We start from the raw sequence: 16,079 nt of genomic DNA, 5'->3' as shown, positions 1-16,079 counted from the left end.
GTCAAGAACTGTAAAGGGTCGGAGTTTTACCCTACTTGCAAGTTAACAAATTAGCCTGTCACAGTTTCATGGACGCTGATAGAAGACATGAGACTCCTGGGTCAGAGTCAAAAATAGTTTATTATGCATAGCAATAGTAGTAGCTAGAATATCTGCCCTTTTTAAGTCTGTTCCCCAAGACCTAGTTTCCAGAGGGCGAGGGGAATTGGGCCAGTTAACACCTGTACAGGAAGAACTCTAAGCTTAGGCAACCAAAATCTTTGTTTTACTTTGCAGAATTTTTGTGGTTTTAACACAAAACTTCCACATGAGCTGTCTATTCACTTTCTTTACTGTGCAGCCTGGCATTGGGATCAGTGACTCATAGGCAACTGGGCTGCTCTTTCCACGATGGCTTTGAGGTCCTTAGAGGAAAAGAGAGCCATCTCAGCACAGTAAGATTTGTTGCACGTCAGCAGCACTTCCAGCTTTTTGATGTTGTAGACCAGAAATTTCTAGAAGCCACTAGGCAGCATGTTGTTCATTTTCTTGTTGCTGTCATGACCAATATTGGGCATCGAGATCTGGCACTTGAATCTTCTCTGTACCCTTTTGTCAGTTCCTCTGGGTTTCTGCCAGTTATGCTTAATTTTTGACATATCAGTCTGACTGGTGCTGGGTGAACTTGTTGGTCTTCTTTTTGATCACTTTGGGCTTCATAACATGTCTGAGAACAGTCATGATGCTGGATTGGAGATGGCTGCTACCTCCCCTGAATCTTTTATAATGGGCCATCAACATGCCTACCCTTTATTCGAGAAGGACACACTATTGCCATCAAACATTCTTGAAAAGGTAGTCTGGAACAAAGTGCAGTCAGTACCTCATTTACAAGACATGCAGAAATGGGAGTGACCCATGGAGAAATGTCTCAGCAGACGGCCACAGTGAGGCAGGGGTGGCAGCAGCCTGAGGTTCACCTGCTCCTGCCCACCCCAATCTCAGAAGCCTCCAAAGGCAAACAGTTTTTTCAGTGTTTCAGGAGCACCCTGCTTGTTCCAGCTTCTAATTCTTTGGTGGTCCAGTACTCCCTGCTTTGAATGCCTTTTCCTTATTCCTCTACTGTGTAAATATTATTCATCCTTCTAGATCAGATTCAAATTCCAACTCTCCTATAAAGCATTCACTGACCAGACCAACTCACAGTGATTTCTTCTCCAATATTATAGAGTGAGTTTTATCTGTATCAACCATATTGACACTTAGGAAGTAACAATAATAACATCAACAACCTCTGACGTTTGTGTATCATTTTACCTTTTACTCAGTATTTTTACACAAATCATTCCCTTTGACTCTCATCGCAATCTGTGAGACATGCAAAGGAAAATATTATCTTCAATTTATAGATGAGGAAGAGCAGAAATTCAGAAACGTGCCCAAGGTCAGCTGGTTAATAAGCAAGTCATCAGATTTAGCATTAGTTCCCAGGTTCACAGTGGCTGCACTATGCCATTTCTTGTTGCTGTTTAAACTCCCAAATGGATTTATTTCGTGTAGTGTTAAGTCTCAGAGAGACTTGATAGTTTCCCTGTGGTCAAAAAGTAGGGGAGGAGATTAGAGTTACAGCAAAGTCTAGTGGTTAAGAGTTCTGAGTCAGACAAACCTGCTGTGGAGAGATTTCTTGGGCTCACCAATATGCATGTTGCCTCACCGTCCAGAACATGAAGCTAAACCACATTTCCCAGATTCCATTACATCCTAGATTCCCACGTGACTGAGTTCTAGTCAATGGCATGTGGGCAGAAGTGATGTCACTACTTCCAGGTCTGACCTTGAAACATCCTATTCAGTCTTCCATGCTCTCTTTGCATCACTCCAGGATGATTGATGATGGGGAGATCTTGAAGCTACAACATATTTAAGCCACAAGATGGAAGAAGCCTGTGTACATGAGTCACTGCTTAGAGGTGAGCTGCTTAAGAGAGCCACCTGATGAGGACCATCCACGCTACACTTTGCCCCAACAAGAAACACACGTCATTGTGTTACATTACTATGATTGCTAAACCAGTTACCTTACCCTAATACACCTGAGATTAAAATCCAGCACTGTAATCTACCAGTCTGGTGTGACCTTCTGTGTGGTACTTAGCCTTTATTTACCCAGTTTGAAGATGGAAATAATAATAATACCTATCTTATAGAGTGCTTGTGAGAATTAAATGAGATTAAAAAAAAGAATTAAATGAGATAACATTTGCAAAGGACTAAGCACAGTGTCTGGCACAGTATAAATGCTATTTAATCAATAAAAAACCATTAACTTTTCATGTTATTATTTCTAACACATTTTCTGCTGGTTGCAAACAAAACTTTGAATTTCTGTTTTTCCAGCTTGTTTTAGAGGAGAAAAGACAGTGCTTCCTCTCATTCTGATTACCTTATGATAATGAGAATGTGAATGGCTTAGGGTTTGTCAGGGTTAGAGTCAGTGTGCACACAGACCTCATTTTCTGGATGTCCTGCCAATCCGTTATTTCCTGCCCCTATGGGTTTAAAACCAGGGAGGGGGAGTTCCCTGGTTGTCTAGTGGTTAGAATTCCAGGTTTTCACTGCTGTGGCCTGGGCTCAATCCCTGGTTAGGGAAACTGAGATCCTGCAAGCCATGCAGTGCCTCCCCCCTCAAAAAAAATTTTTTTTGTGCAGATTTAATAAAGTTATTTTTTAAAAATAATTATGAATAATTTTTCATTACATTTGTAAGAGGAGCCATGTAGGAAAAATACAAAGGATTTTGAAATTACATAGTTAGGAACCTAATTTTGTCTGCCATGGAGACAGCAGATTTAAATCTTTAGGAACATATTTTCCTTATGATCTGGAGTGTTTGTGTGTCAGGGATGGAGTGAACAGATAGGTGGGGTGGGAGGGAGCAGTGGTCTAGTGCCCAGAGCTGAGGGAGGAAACAACTTTGTTCACAATAAGCATCCTTAGGAAAGCCAAAGTACAATGACATCAGCGTCTACACATTTTCCATGATTTCTAAAAGCATAATCAACTCATTAATATACAAACATACAATTTTTTTAAATTAATGGATGATTTGTGCACTTGGCCTTAAGATTATGTAGTGCTGTTACATTTAAATGATGGCCTCCTGTATTTCCCATGCCTTATACTGTTGAGAAAATACTATCTAGGAGAAAGGCCACATCTTCTGTCTCAACCCCAACCATTTATTTCCTGCCTTCCTTTATCATTGTTATTTTTTAAGCTCTTTATTGGAATATAATTGCTTTACACTCTTCTACCACCTTTTGAGGTACACCAAAGTGAATCAGCTGTATTTACACATATATCCCCGTATCCCCTCCCTCCCGTGACTCCCTCCCGCTCTCCCTGTCCTGGCCCTCTAAGGCATCACCCATCATCGAATTGATCTCCCTTTGTTATACAGCAACTTCCCACTAGCTATCTATTTTACAGTTGGTAGTGTAAATATGTCTATGCTACTCTCTCACTTCGTCCCAGCTTCCCCTTTGCCCCCCGCCCCCCCAACCCCGTGTCCTCCAGTCCATTCTCTGCATCTGCAAAATTTTTTTTTTTTTTTTTTTTTTTTGGCACACGGGCTTAGTTGCTCCGTGGCATGTGGGATCTTCCTGGAGCTGGGATCGAACCCGTGACCTCTGCATTGGCAGGCAGATTCTTAACCATTGCGCCACCTAGGAAGCCCCAAAAATTTTTTTTTTTATAAAATAAAATAAAAACAAAGAGGAAAAACAAAAATTTATAAAGCTATTTCCATTGCAAAAAAAAATTCAAAATCTTCTGAAACTCTCTGAATATCATACTGGAAATATGTATCTCTAACTAAAGGTGACATTTGATAATGCTTAGTCAATATTCGCAATGAATTCATCAGTTGTGATTGGGTCATTTGAAATGATATGACTAAATCTTCCAAGTAAAAAAATTCTATGATTTGGGTGATACTGATGTGTCAGTATAGTTTCATCAATTGTAACAAATGCCTCTGGTGGGAATTCTCTGGTGGTCCAGTGGTTTGGACTCCGTGCTTTCACTGCCATGAGCCCAGGGTTTGATCCCTGATCGTCCCGCAAGTCACGCAGGACAAACAAACAAATAAACAAACAAAAAACAAATGTATAACTGGTGAGGGATGTTGATAATAGGAGAGACTATTCATGTGTGGAGGCACAGGGCGTATGAGAACTCTCCATACTTTCCACTCGATTTTGCTGTGAACATAAAATTGCTCTAAAAAATAAAGTCTATTAAAAATTCTATTCACCATTACTGAATTGAACTTATAATTGTAAATACTTTCTCTAATGGGATAATTATGTTATTAAAAAGAAATTACTAGAGTTTTATCTTGAAATGATTGGCACAGAGTATTCCCAGTACATTTTTTTTTCTCTAGTTGGTGACAACATGAACTGAAGTACAGATTGAGCCACCTCTCTGACACTTAGGAAGCTGATGACAGGACAGATAAAGCCCTGTCACAGCTGATTTCATGTTATGACTTGTTAATGTGTCTAGCCCACTCACAATGGTTCAGGGAATTAAAGAAGGATCCCAAGGGTATGCAGCGAGAACATTTCTTGCATGAGCCAATTGGGAAAATAAAGAACATTTCTTTGAAAATTTGCTTGATGGCCCAGGTTTAAATATAGGCCATAGGGTAAAGAGCACTTTTCATTTACCCTCAGGTCAATTATCTGTTGCTTGCTCTCACCTTGTCTACTGAATAAATAAGCACGGAAAAAGCTATGGGCTCTGAAATCAGTCAGCCTGGATTGAAATTCCAGCTTGATGCCTTGGTCAGATTATTTAACTTTTCAGATACTTCCTTTCCTCATCTGTAAAATAAGAACACAATAGCACTGACCAATGGTGAATACCTAGGAATTATTTTGTGCTTTGTTGTTAAAAGATTAAGAACCAAGTTTTGATACAAACTTGGAATAAAGAAAGTATACCAATCTAAAAACTCCTCAGGGATTAATCACAAGACTGGAAACAGGAGATTTTAGTACAAATAATCAATTTATTAACCTCCCCAACCTCTTACTACCCCTTCACCCTTCTAATACTAAAGGTTATACACAGTTTTGGAATATGAAATATTTTATCAAAATATACTAATGTTCCATATTATTAAGGAATTATAATCTTGGGATTACTTGTATTTTTTTCCAATTGTTTGCTGTTAAACAGAAGGCCTATTGAGAGATATATAAACATTAAAATTTGAAAAATCATTTCTATTTTCTTTTTTCCCAGATATTTTCATTTTAAAACTGATTTATCACACAGTCATATTCTAAGAAAAACTTTCAATGAAATTATATAAAATACACAGAAGTTATAATTTAATACAGTTGTATCTGGTTCAATTGCCAAGAGGTTAGTCCAGCCCAGGTTAATCTGTGTTGTGAGAGCACAGTGGTTCTGTTCTGGACATACCGAAGGGTTGATATGAAAATTTGGACCTCTCTACCAGCTCAGAGAGATTCAAAACCTTGGTTTCTCCTAGAATTGAACTTGTCCCTCCAGAAATCCTCCAATGAGAATTTACCTAAAACAAGTTGAAATCAGACCAAGGTCTAAGTTGGGAATGAGAATTTTTCACTTTGATGCATCTACCTTCATTATTTTTAAAAAATTAACTAAAAAATATATTTTTAAGTACAAGATGCAGCAGACTGTAATACTCACACAATACTCATTTTCTCCCATACACTTTCTCCTATTTCTGCCCAGCTTATAGCAAGTAGTTGGAGCCATGTGACTAGTTTTGGTCAATGGGCTTTGAGGGGAACTGATGTGTGTCACTTCCAGACCAAGGCAGAAAAAAGCCAGTGCTTAATTCTAGAGATTTCCTTCTTTTTCCACTCTGACTCAAGTGGCCTCATGGATCCTTGAGTGACAATGTGGAGCAAAACCCACTGCCTACCGGCCTGGAATAGTGTGTCAGAGAAATAAATTTTTTGTTGTTTTAAACCACTGAGACTTTAGGGGTTGTTTTTTTACAATAGTTTAATTTAGTCTGTTCCAATTCACAATAGTTCCTTAAATGCAACCTGTTCTTTGACTCCTCATGCTTTTGCAGACACTGTTCACAATACCTGAAAGGTCCTAGCACCTCAACCATCAAGCCAGCTCCTCTGTATATTTCAGGATCCAGCCCCAATATCTTCTTATGCTTAGTGAAAGGCAGCATGACAAAAATATAGAGGAAAGAGTATGGGTTTCAGAATTTGTTAGGCTCCGGTTCAAATGTGGTTCCATCTTTTAAAAGCTAAGCAATGTGGGGAAAGTTATTTAACCTTTCTCTGCTCTGGTTTCCTCATCTACAAAGTGAAGAAAATAACTTCATTGGGTATTTGTGAGATTAAATAACATTGGGGATATAAATTGCTTAGTGCAATGTTTGGCACATAGGAAAAATACTAGCTGTATTATTATTTCCAGGCCTCTACCACCCCAACTAAATTCAGATGCATTTTCCTCTCAGTTTCCATAGCATCTCTGTTATAACACTAATTGTCTTCCATTATATTTTTGCATCTGTGTCTATATTCCCCATTTACCTATGAATAACTAGAAGTCAGTGACATTGTCTAATTTTGTGTGCAGTTCTATTCCCAGCACCTGTAACACTGTTCTGCAATAAGAAGTGTTCTACTGAATATGTGTTAAGTAAACTCTTCTTCATGTGCTCAGAACAGTCAATCCTTAATAAGTTTTTTATTGATTGGATGAATAGAGCAATGAATAAATCAGTTGATGAACAAATGATTATCTCTTGCCTTTCCCCATAAGTGAACTTTTTCAAAGGGAAACCATTTTAACCTACTTCCTAGAAGTCTCATCTCATTCCTACTGCCACTTCTGCTTTCTTCTCTCATGGTAGACTGGCTATCTATTATTATTATTGTGTCCTCTTCCATAACATACTTCTGGAAAACATTTATCAGTCTCCTTGCAACTAGGAAGTGCTTTTTTCTTTTTCCAATTTATTTATTTATTTATTGTTTTTTGGGGGGGTACACCAAGTTCAATCATCTGTTTGTTTTTTTTTTTTTTTTGGGGGGGGGTACACCAGGTTCAATCATCTGTTTTTATACACATATCCCCGTATTCCCTCTAGGAAGTGCTTTGTGACTAATTCTCACCAATGGAAAGTAAGCAGAAATGATGTACCTTCCTCCAAGCTGAGCCCATGAAATACCTTCCTTGAGGTCCTCCCTTGTACTGGACGCAGAGTAATCAGTGGAGGATGCCAAGATCTGAGAAGATGCTGGAGGCACCAGATGAAAAGTGCTTGGTGCTTGAGTGCCTGAATGACTGTGTGGAGTAAACTTCTACTTACTTCATTTACTTCATCCCAACCAATCAAATTGGACTATGAGATTAATAAGAAATAATTATTCTGTTAGACAGTGGGATTTGGAGTTGTTTATCACCTTTAGAGCCTTATATTCATCCATCCAGGGAAGGGATAAAAAGCACTTAGGCAGCTTGGGACACCCCAGTCATCACCCCCAATCTGTAAGTACTTGAAAGAGGCGGGTCCTTCTGTAGTGCTGACCCCTGGCTCCTGTATTTCCCACCACTTCCTCCCTGACTGAGATCTAGCATGGGAATTGGTCAGTGGAGAACTAAGGAGTTGCAGCTCTTTATGCCCATGAGGTGCACTGTTCTGGTAATGGGCACTGCTTCCTGAGCCTGAGTTCCAACATTGATTGTAAAGCTTAGCCCTGCTTTTGGAATTTTTAGCTTAATATCCCAGGAGGTCCCGAGAATGAGCCCTTGCTTTGCTTTTGCTGAGTCCTGTACCAGAGCTATACCCCCTAATCCAGAGGCCATTACATGTTAATTAACCATGTAATGATTAATTAGTGAGCATGGTAAGTTGGCTTTCTGTCTGCTTGTAGTCTTGAGTCTTGCCTACCCACTTCATAACTTGCCATGTTGGGAAACCTCGCTCTGCCCCGACGCCGTAACTGGCAGACCAAGCATTTGCTTAAACTGTGTCCATTTCTCCTGCAGTTCACTGACGCTCCTTTGCCCTGCTGAGCTCTCAGAGCCTTCACTTTCAGCTGGGCCCACACCTTCCTTTCACCACCTGGGATGGGTGGGTCTGGAGCCAAGAATCCTCCTGACAGTCCACACCAACCTAATGTAAGCAGTGCAGCCTCACAGGGGCATTCTGAGATTAGCACAGTTCAGCTGTCATCAGGTCCTTTGTTTTCCCATTGGCATGTAGTATTTCAGTGAATGCTTTTTATTGCGATAAATATACTTTAATTATAGAGTATAGCAAATAGGTTAATGGTTTTAAGGCTTTATATTTTTATGAGACATGGATACATTACATTTAGGGCATGCTTGGTATGCACACATTGTTTTATTGTGCTAAATCAAGTCTACTGGGACCTCAGCTTAACATTTCATGACTTAATATGCAAGTTTACTAAAGTCCCAGCCAGTTGTCCTATTACACAGTCACCATGTATGAAACCATTTAAAGTGCCTTCCTTCTTTAATCTCATTTTTGTCCTACAGTCTTTTCTAATGTGGCTTGCTTTCATTTGCTGGCCTTTATCTTTCTGTCCAACTAAAAAGACCAAGTTATTTCTAAACAATGACTTTTATTATTGAGATTAAGGAAGTTAAAAAATAAAATCAAACCTGCTGCGTGTAGGTACAAGTTGCCAATAGTCATTCTCAGGAAAGCAGCTACTAGAAGTAGTCTGTCCTATATTCCTGGCAGCAACAATGACAATAAAAGTCTCGTCCCACAGATATCCTGGAAACACCCAGTTTCCATCCTGGAAGGGCATAGAATTGCATTTTCACTCAAACTTTATTATCTACACTAAGGATGTTTGCAGAATCTAGTGAGATAGCTAATATTGAGTGTGAACTATATGCCAGACATTGGGAAGCACATTTTCATACTCCTTTACTCATTGCAGCATTTTTACAAGGTGGGTACTATTATTATTATTATCCCTCCTATTTTACAGATAAAGAAACTAAGGTTTAGATGCTTTAGGTAACTTGGTCAGTGTCACGATGTGTCAATTAGGATAAATTCGGGTGCAAGAAATAAAAACTTATGAAGAGTGGCGAATATCGTGCCTCTCAGATTTTAATGTGCATAAGAATCATCTAGGATCTTGTTAAACTGAAGGTTCTAATTTACTAGGTTGGGAATTGGGGGTGAGAGTCCACATTTTCAATAAGCAACTAAGTGATGCCAACGCTGGTCTGCAGACCATATGTTGAATAGCAAGTGTTTAACCACATGCACACTTATTGTTTACTTAGTGAGAGGTTTAGAGGTAGGCAGTTCCAGCATTGATTCAGCAGCTCTACAGTGTCCTTCAGGACACGGACTCTTTCCAGCTATCTGATGTGCCATCATAAATAAGTTTTTTTTTTATCTTAGGCTATTTCCTCATGGGTACAAGATGGCCATCTCTGCTCCAAGTGTCACATTTGTATGTGGCTAGAAACACAGTTCATTCCCCCTGAGACTGGGCACATTGCCAGCTCAAAAAAAGAAAAAAAAATCTAGCAAGGAAGACATGGAAGTGAGTGGGAATGGAAGTGAGGAAAGTGGAGGGTAGGTGTTAAACGTGTATGCCATAGCTAAGAAATGGTATAGCCAGGATCAACCCATCTGTGTCCAAAGCTACACTACTTTTGTTGAATTAATTGTAGCTGAGGTGACCTGAAGTCATCTCAGACAGCAAACCTGGAATGCCATTGTTCTAAACATGTTCAGCTCTGATTACTTGTACCATGGCAGCCTGAAGAACGAATGTGCTGTATAAAAAAAGGGAATGGATCCGTTTGGAGCCTAGGAGTGAAGAGCCAAGTAAGCACAAGTCACAAAGATTCAGCTCAGCAGAGAACTGTTCTTCTATGGGGTAGAGCTTGTTCAGCTGGTTTAGATGTATACATAAAAATATCCCTTAAAATGATTTCTCTTGACTGCATGCTCACCAGGAAATTTTGTGGTCGTTCTTTTGATCTGCCAAGTAATCAGAAACCAGGAAGGGAGAGGGAGCTCCTCTGGTGAGTCTACAGGAGTTATTGTTTCTCTGAGAGTATATAGTTCCCACTGGAAATAAATACTTGCACCTGGACAGGGAGAAGAGCTCAGAGACATACCCATGTCCAAATTGAAATTTATTATGCAATAAAGGTGGAACCACAAATCACTGTAAAAGAAACAAGTTGTTTAGGAGATGTTGGGAAAACTGGCTCCCCATTTGGGAGAAATTTTTAAATAAAATTTCACAAAGACAATGAGATATCAAGTTTACATCAATTAGACTGGTCTCTTGGGGACACATAGAAGGGTGTTCACTAGAGCATTGTTTATGGTGCTGGGGAGTTGAAGGTAACCTGGGTGGCCATCACTGAGAGGGTGAATCGGTTGAATGCAGTGGATTAGAGGTAGCATATAACAAGAATAGATCTTTAAAGTATAGTACTTAATGATAAAAGATATAGAGTGCAATACTATTCATGTAAACTAAAAATATAAGTACATAAAATAATATACAGTTTGCATAACACATTCAAATAAAAAGATACACATTTAATTCATTAAATTACCTATGGGAATGGGGGATGGGAATAGAGTATGATGATCAAAAAAAAATAAATGGATGGATAGATAGATAAATAGAACAGAGGGGTCTCAGTGGGACCAATAATGATAACATGTCAGTAACTGAAGAATGTCATTAACTGAATCTTCTGCACCTAAGATCCAAATAAATAAATTAGCACGTGCAGGCAAGCACATACACAGACATAGTTATCTACATATACATATATAGATACAAATTATTTTTTTAAATTTTATTTATTTATTTATTTATTTATTTAATTTATTGGCTGCTTTGGATCTTCATTGCTGTGCACAGGCTTTCTGTAGTTGCTGGGAGCAGGGGCTACTCTTCATTGCAGTGTGCAGACTTATTGCGGTGGCTTTTCTTGTTGCGGAGCACAGGCTCTAGGCACACAGGCTTCAGTAGTTGCAGTGTGTGGGCTCAGTAGTTGTGGCACAGGAGCTTAGTTGCTCCACGGCATGTGGGATCTTCCCGGACCAGGGCTTGAACCCATGTCCCCTACCTACATTGGCAGGCAGATTCTTAACCAGTGTGCCACCAGGGGAGACCCTACCTACAAATTATTAAAAATTAAAAATGAATACTTCAAGATTCTTGTTTGCTCATTACCTTTCTTGTAATTTCTTATAGATGTCCTGACAAAAACGAGTCTCAGTGCCTGCGATGAGTCAGAGCCCAGGCCTAAAGACCCATCAAAGTCAGCTCCCCTGAGTAATCCACCTTCCTAGTCCACAACCAGCATGTCTCTATAACTGTAAGTTTGGAAATTCTAATTATTAAAGTTGGATATCCCCTTTCTGTCTAGGTAGAATGCATCTTCCTTTACCTTCAGACAGAGGTTCATTTTTATTTCTACTCAGTTACTGTTTCATTGTCTAATTAAGTTCTTCAGTTTATGGAACGAGTTAGACTATTAATACCTTCTCATTTGCACTAATAGTTTTCATGTTGTCACTGCTGTTACTACCACAAATAATTTTCCTGCCCAATGTAGATTTTTTTTTTTTTGGTGCGAAGATAGATATCCCTTTTTTTGTGTTTTAGAAATAACTGCTGATACTATTTGAGGAATTACATTTAAGGTGAGGAGACTATAAATAGAAAAGTAGCTCACTGAATTGTAAACTGGCATTTGGAATGGAAAAAGAAAGGCGGGAGTGTGTCCTTAAGTGGAAGAGACTGCACAAGAGGCCAACTGTTGTTTTAAATTAACTTCGATGCTAGGATTTAACCATTTGCTCCCAAGGACATTAAATAGGTTAATTTCTAACTAATTGGAATCCAAATGTTACAGGGGCAAAATTATGAAAATTCTTAGGTCATGCTTGAATTTGGAAATTCTATAATCTAAAGTGCTAAGCAAAGTGTCAAGACAAATCCTTCCAGGCCTGGCTTTTTATAAAAGTAAGTTGTAAGATATATAATGAATTTTTTAAGGAAAACAGCTGCACAAGCAAAGAGAACTGTTAGACTATTTCCTTGATATAAAAATCCAAATGAATACACATATACTTTTATGAAAACCAATAGAGAACTTAGAACAGCTAAAAATGTAAGTGCCTCTACATGGTGTGATTTTTATAGCTACAGTCCTACTGTAAATTAACATTATGACTTTGTGGCTTTATGCTTTCTTCTTCTTAAAATGCCATTTATATGCATGCAGGTGTAGCTTATGCTAGTGACTGGTGTTCCAGTTTACCTCTAGGCTAATCTAGCTGGGAATGAATTTTGCAAACGCCAGATACTTCAGGCTTTTATCTCAGATAAGATGTAGGGCCCAAAGGCAAGATTATAACAAATTATAATAGTGCACCTTTCAGACAAAAATCTGTGAATAAAGTCACTGCAGTTCTAGAAATAGAAAGTGGAATCAATCCAATCAAAATGCCAATATGAGGAAATAATTCAAAAAAGGGAGTTCTCAGAGGAAGCATGTTTTCCTAGACAAGCAGAAAGGAAAATATTTGAAATCAGGATTACTAAATTGATAAAGAGTAGCCTTGAAAAGATGTGCTTCTTTAGGATTTTATTCAAGGATCAGGACTTATTACAATATTTAACCACTTGCTGAAAAAAAATAATACTCCATATGCTGTCATTTGTTTCCTGGTGCTTTGCAATATGAGAATGAAATTTGAAAAAGGAGGGAAGGGCTTAGAGATTAATTAGAGGCAGCCAACTCAAGGAAATAACTTTGAGAAGATTCTGCCTTGCACCTATTCTCCAGGCTTTAGGTAGAGAAAGGGTTATAAATAAGGTTACTAATTTATCATCCAGATATTTTGAGAGTGAAAACTGGTTAATAAATATGCAAAAGTGATAGGTATAAATCAGGGCTGTTCCAAGCAAATTGGTTGTATATAGTTCCTCTAATTGTAAGCATAATGTTATTTCTGAGGAAGTAGATAGATCCTTAGCTGATATCTGAAATTCCACAATTAGAGCTTTATTTCTTTGTCTTAAACCAACAAGGGATTGACTCAGTTTCCATAAAATTACTTCTAAGAGAAGTAATTTATGTTTCAACAAGAATAAGCCTTTTGGGTTCTTCCCAGAGGGCAAGTTTGGAGGGAGAGGAAAAGCCAGTCTATAGAATTCTGGACTGTATTTGGCTGAGGGAAAAGGAAAAGAACACCGCATGAGGGAAGCTGGAGAAGTCTGAGGATGACCCTGACCATAAGACCTAGCCTCAACTCAGAGAGAGATCCACAAGGAACCACAGGGGCCAGCCAAGCCTCATTGGCCCAAAGGATCTATGCTTACCTAACCCCAGGGGACACATCTCTAGCAAATATAAAGAATGAGCTCCCAGCTGCCTATGAATCACCTTGCTCCAAATAAGCTAGCTTAGAAGCTCACAGGATAACTGCCATTTTTATGAAGTTTAGAGACTGCTTTCCCTTCATCACACAGAACAAGCTAGAGAAAATTCCCTGGTCAGACTGCCAAGTTTTGATGGTTCCACTTCCCATTCAGGAAGCACTGGAGAAGTGGGGAGTGACAAATCCCAAGTTAACCCTCCAAATCATCCTTTCTTTTAAGGGATTGTTTTGCATTTTTTGACTCTGAGCAATTTATATCTTGGATTTAATCACTATTTAATGTGAATCCTTAGTATTGAAAACAACCACAAAATAAATAAATGAATAAATTAAGGTCTCTCAGCTGTAATTTGGGCCATTTTTGACCAGTAATTTGCATCTACCTCATCCTTGCTTTTCACAACAATAGGTTATACAAGCCAGATAATAGCCAGTGACCACTCACTTTTTATGAATATATAAATGAACTGGAGGATGTCTCTGGAGAAGATTACAGGTTTTATGTAAAGCTGTTTTCAGAAATAAGGTCCTGAAATAGAAACTTACAATCTGAGCAGAAATCAAATGGCTCCAGGATGCCTGGACCAAGTTGTTCTTGCCAAAAGTTCTGCTAGGGCAGCTACACTATCCATAAGTAACTGGAGAAATCAAAGAGTACATCAAAAATACCTGAAGAAAAATTAAAAACACAATAGAAACACAATCCCAAATCTATGGGATGCAGCAAAAGCTGTTCCAAGAGGGAAGTTTATAGTAATACAAGCCTGTCATAGGAAACAAAAAATTTTTAAATAAAAAATCTAATGTCACATATAAAGGAACTAGAGCAAGAATAACAAACAAAACCCATAGTTAATAGAAGGAAAGACATAATAAATATCAGAGCAGAAATAAATAAAATAGGACAAAATATAGAAAAGATCAATGAAACTAATAGATGGTTCTTTGAGGAGATAAACAAAATCAATAAGCTTTTAGTCAGACTCATCAAGGAAAAAAGAGAGAGGCCCAAATCAATAAAATCAGAAATGAAAGAGAAATTACAACCTACACCACTGAAATACAAAGGATCGTAAGAAATTACCACAAACAATTACATGCCAATAAAATGGACAGCCTAGAAGAAATAGTAAATTCCTTAAAATGTAGTCTCCCAAGACTTAATCAGAAAGAAACAGAAAATACAAAAAGACTGATTACTAGTAATGAAATTAACTCAGCAATTTAAAAACTTCCAACAAACAAAAGTCCAGGACTAGACAGCTTTGCAGGTGAATTCTACAAACTATTTAAAGAAGAGTTAACACCTGTCCTTCTTAAACTATTCCAAAAAACTGGAGAGGAAGGAACACTTCCGAACTTATTCTATGAGGCCAACATCACCCTGATATCAAAAAACTAGGCAAAGGCACCATAAAAAAAATTACAGGCCAATTCCATTGATGAACACAGATGCAAAAAATCCTCACCAAAATATTAGCAAACCAAATTCAGTAGTACATTAAAGGATCATACACCACAATCAAGTGGGATTTATTCCAGGAATTAAGGATGGCTCAATATTCACAAATCAATCAATGTGATACACTATATTAACAAATCAAAGAATAAAAATCATATGATTATCTCAATAGTTGCTGAAAAAGCTTTTGACAAAATTCAACATCTATTTATGATAAAAATTCAAAGTGAGTATTGATGCAACATACCTCAACATAAAAAAGGTCATATATGACAAAGTCACAGCCAACATCATACTCAGTGGTGAAAAGCTGAAAGCATTTCCTCTAAGATCAAGAACAAGATGAAGAAAGTGCCCACTCTTGGAACTTTATTTAACATAGTATTGGAAGTCCTAGCCACAGCATTCAGACAATAAAAAGAAATAAAAGGAATCTAAATTGGAAAGGAAGAAGTAAAAATGCCATTGTTTGCAGATGACATAACACTATGTACAGAAAATCCTAAATATGCCAACAAAAAACTATTAGAAATAATAAATGAATTCAGTAAAATTTCAGGATGCAAAATTAATATACAGAAATCTGTTGCATTTCTAAACACTAATGACAAACTATCAGAAAGAGAAATTAAGAAAACAATCCCACCTACAATTGTATCAAAAAGAATAAAATACCTGGGAATAAACCTAACTAAGAATATAAAAGACATGTACTTGGGAAACTATAAGACATTGAGGAAAGAAATTGAAGGCAACACAAACAAATGGAAAGATATACCATACTCATGGATTAGAAGAGTTAATATTTTTTAAAATAACCATGCTACCCAAGGCAATCTACAGATTCAATGCAATTCCTATCAAAATACCAGTTGTATTTTCTGCAGAACTAGAACAAATAATTCTAAAATTTGTAACCCAACAGACCCTGACTAGCCAAAATAATCTTGAGAAAGAAGAACAAAGCTGGAGGTATTATGTACCATGACTTCAAACTGTAGTACAAAGCTACAGTAATCAAAACAGTAAGGCACTGGCACAAAAACAGACACATAGATCAATGAAACAGAATAGAGTCCAGAAAGAAACCCATATGCATACGATCGATTAATATATGACAAAGGA

At 37.9% G+C, this 16,079-nt stretch overlaps 1 pseudogene; it reads right to left on the bottom strand.

Annotated features, from left to right (window-relative positions):
- Positions 1 to 316: 316 nt before the first annotated feature.
- Positions 317 to 720, bottom strand: LOC130846577 (60S ribosomal protein L32-like; annotated as a pseudogene).
- Positions 721 to 16,079: the final 15,359 nt, after the last annotated feature.

The sequence above is a fragment of the Hippopotamus amphibius genome, chromosome 2 (assembly GCF_030028045.1).
Source record: "Hippopotamus amphibius kiboko isolate mHipAmp2 chromosome 2, mHipAmp2.hap2, whole genome shotgun sequence".
Classification (NCBI taxonomy): Eukaryota; Metazoa; Chordata; class Mammalia; order Artiodactyla; family Hippopotamidae; genus Hippopotamus; species Hippopotamus amphibius.
This window is presented reverse-complemented; position numbering and strand designations above follow the sequence as displayed.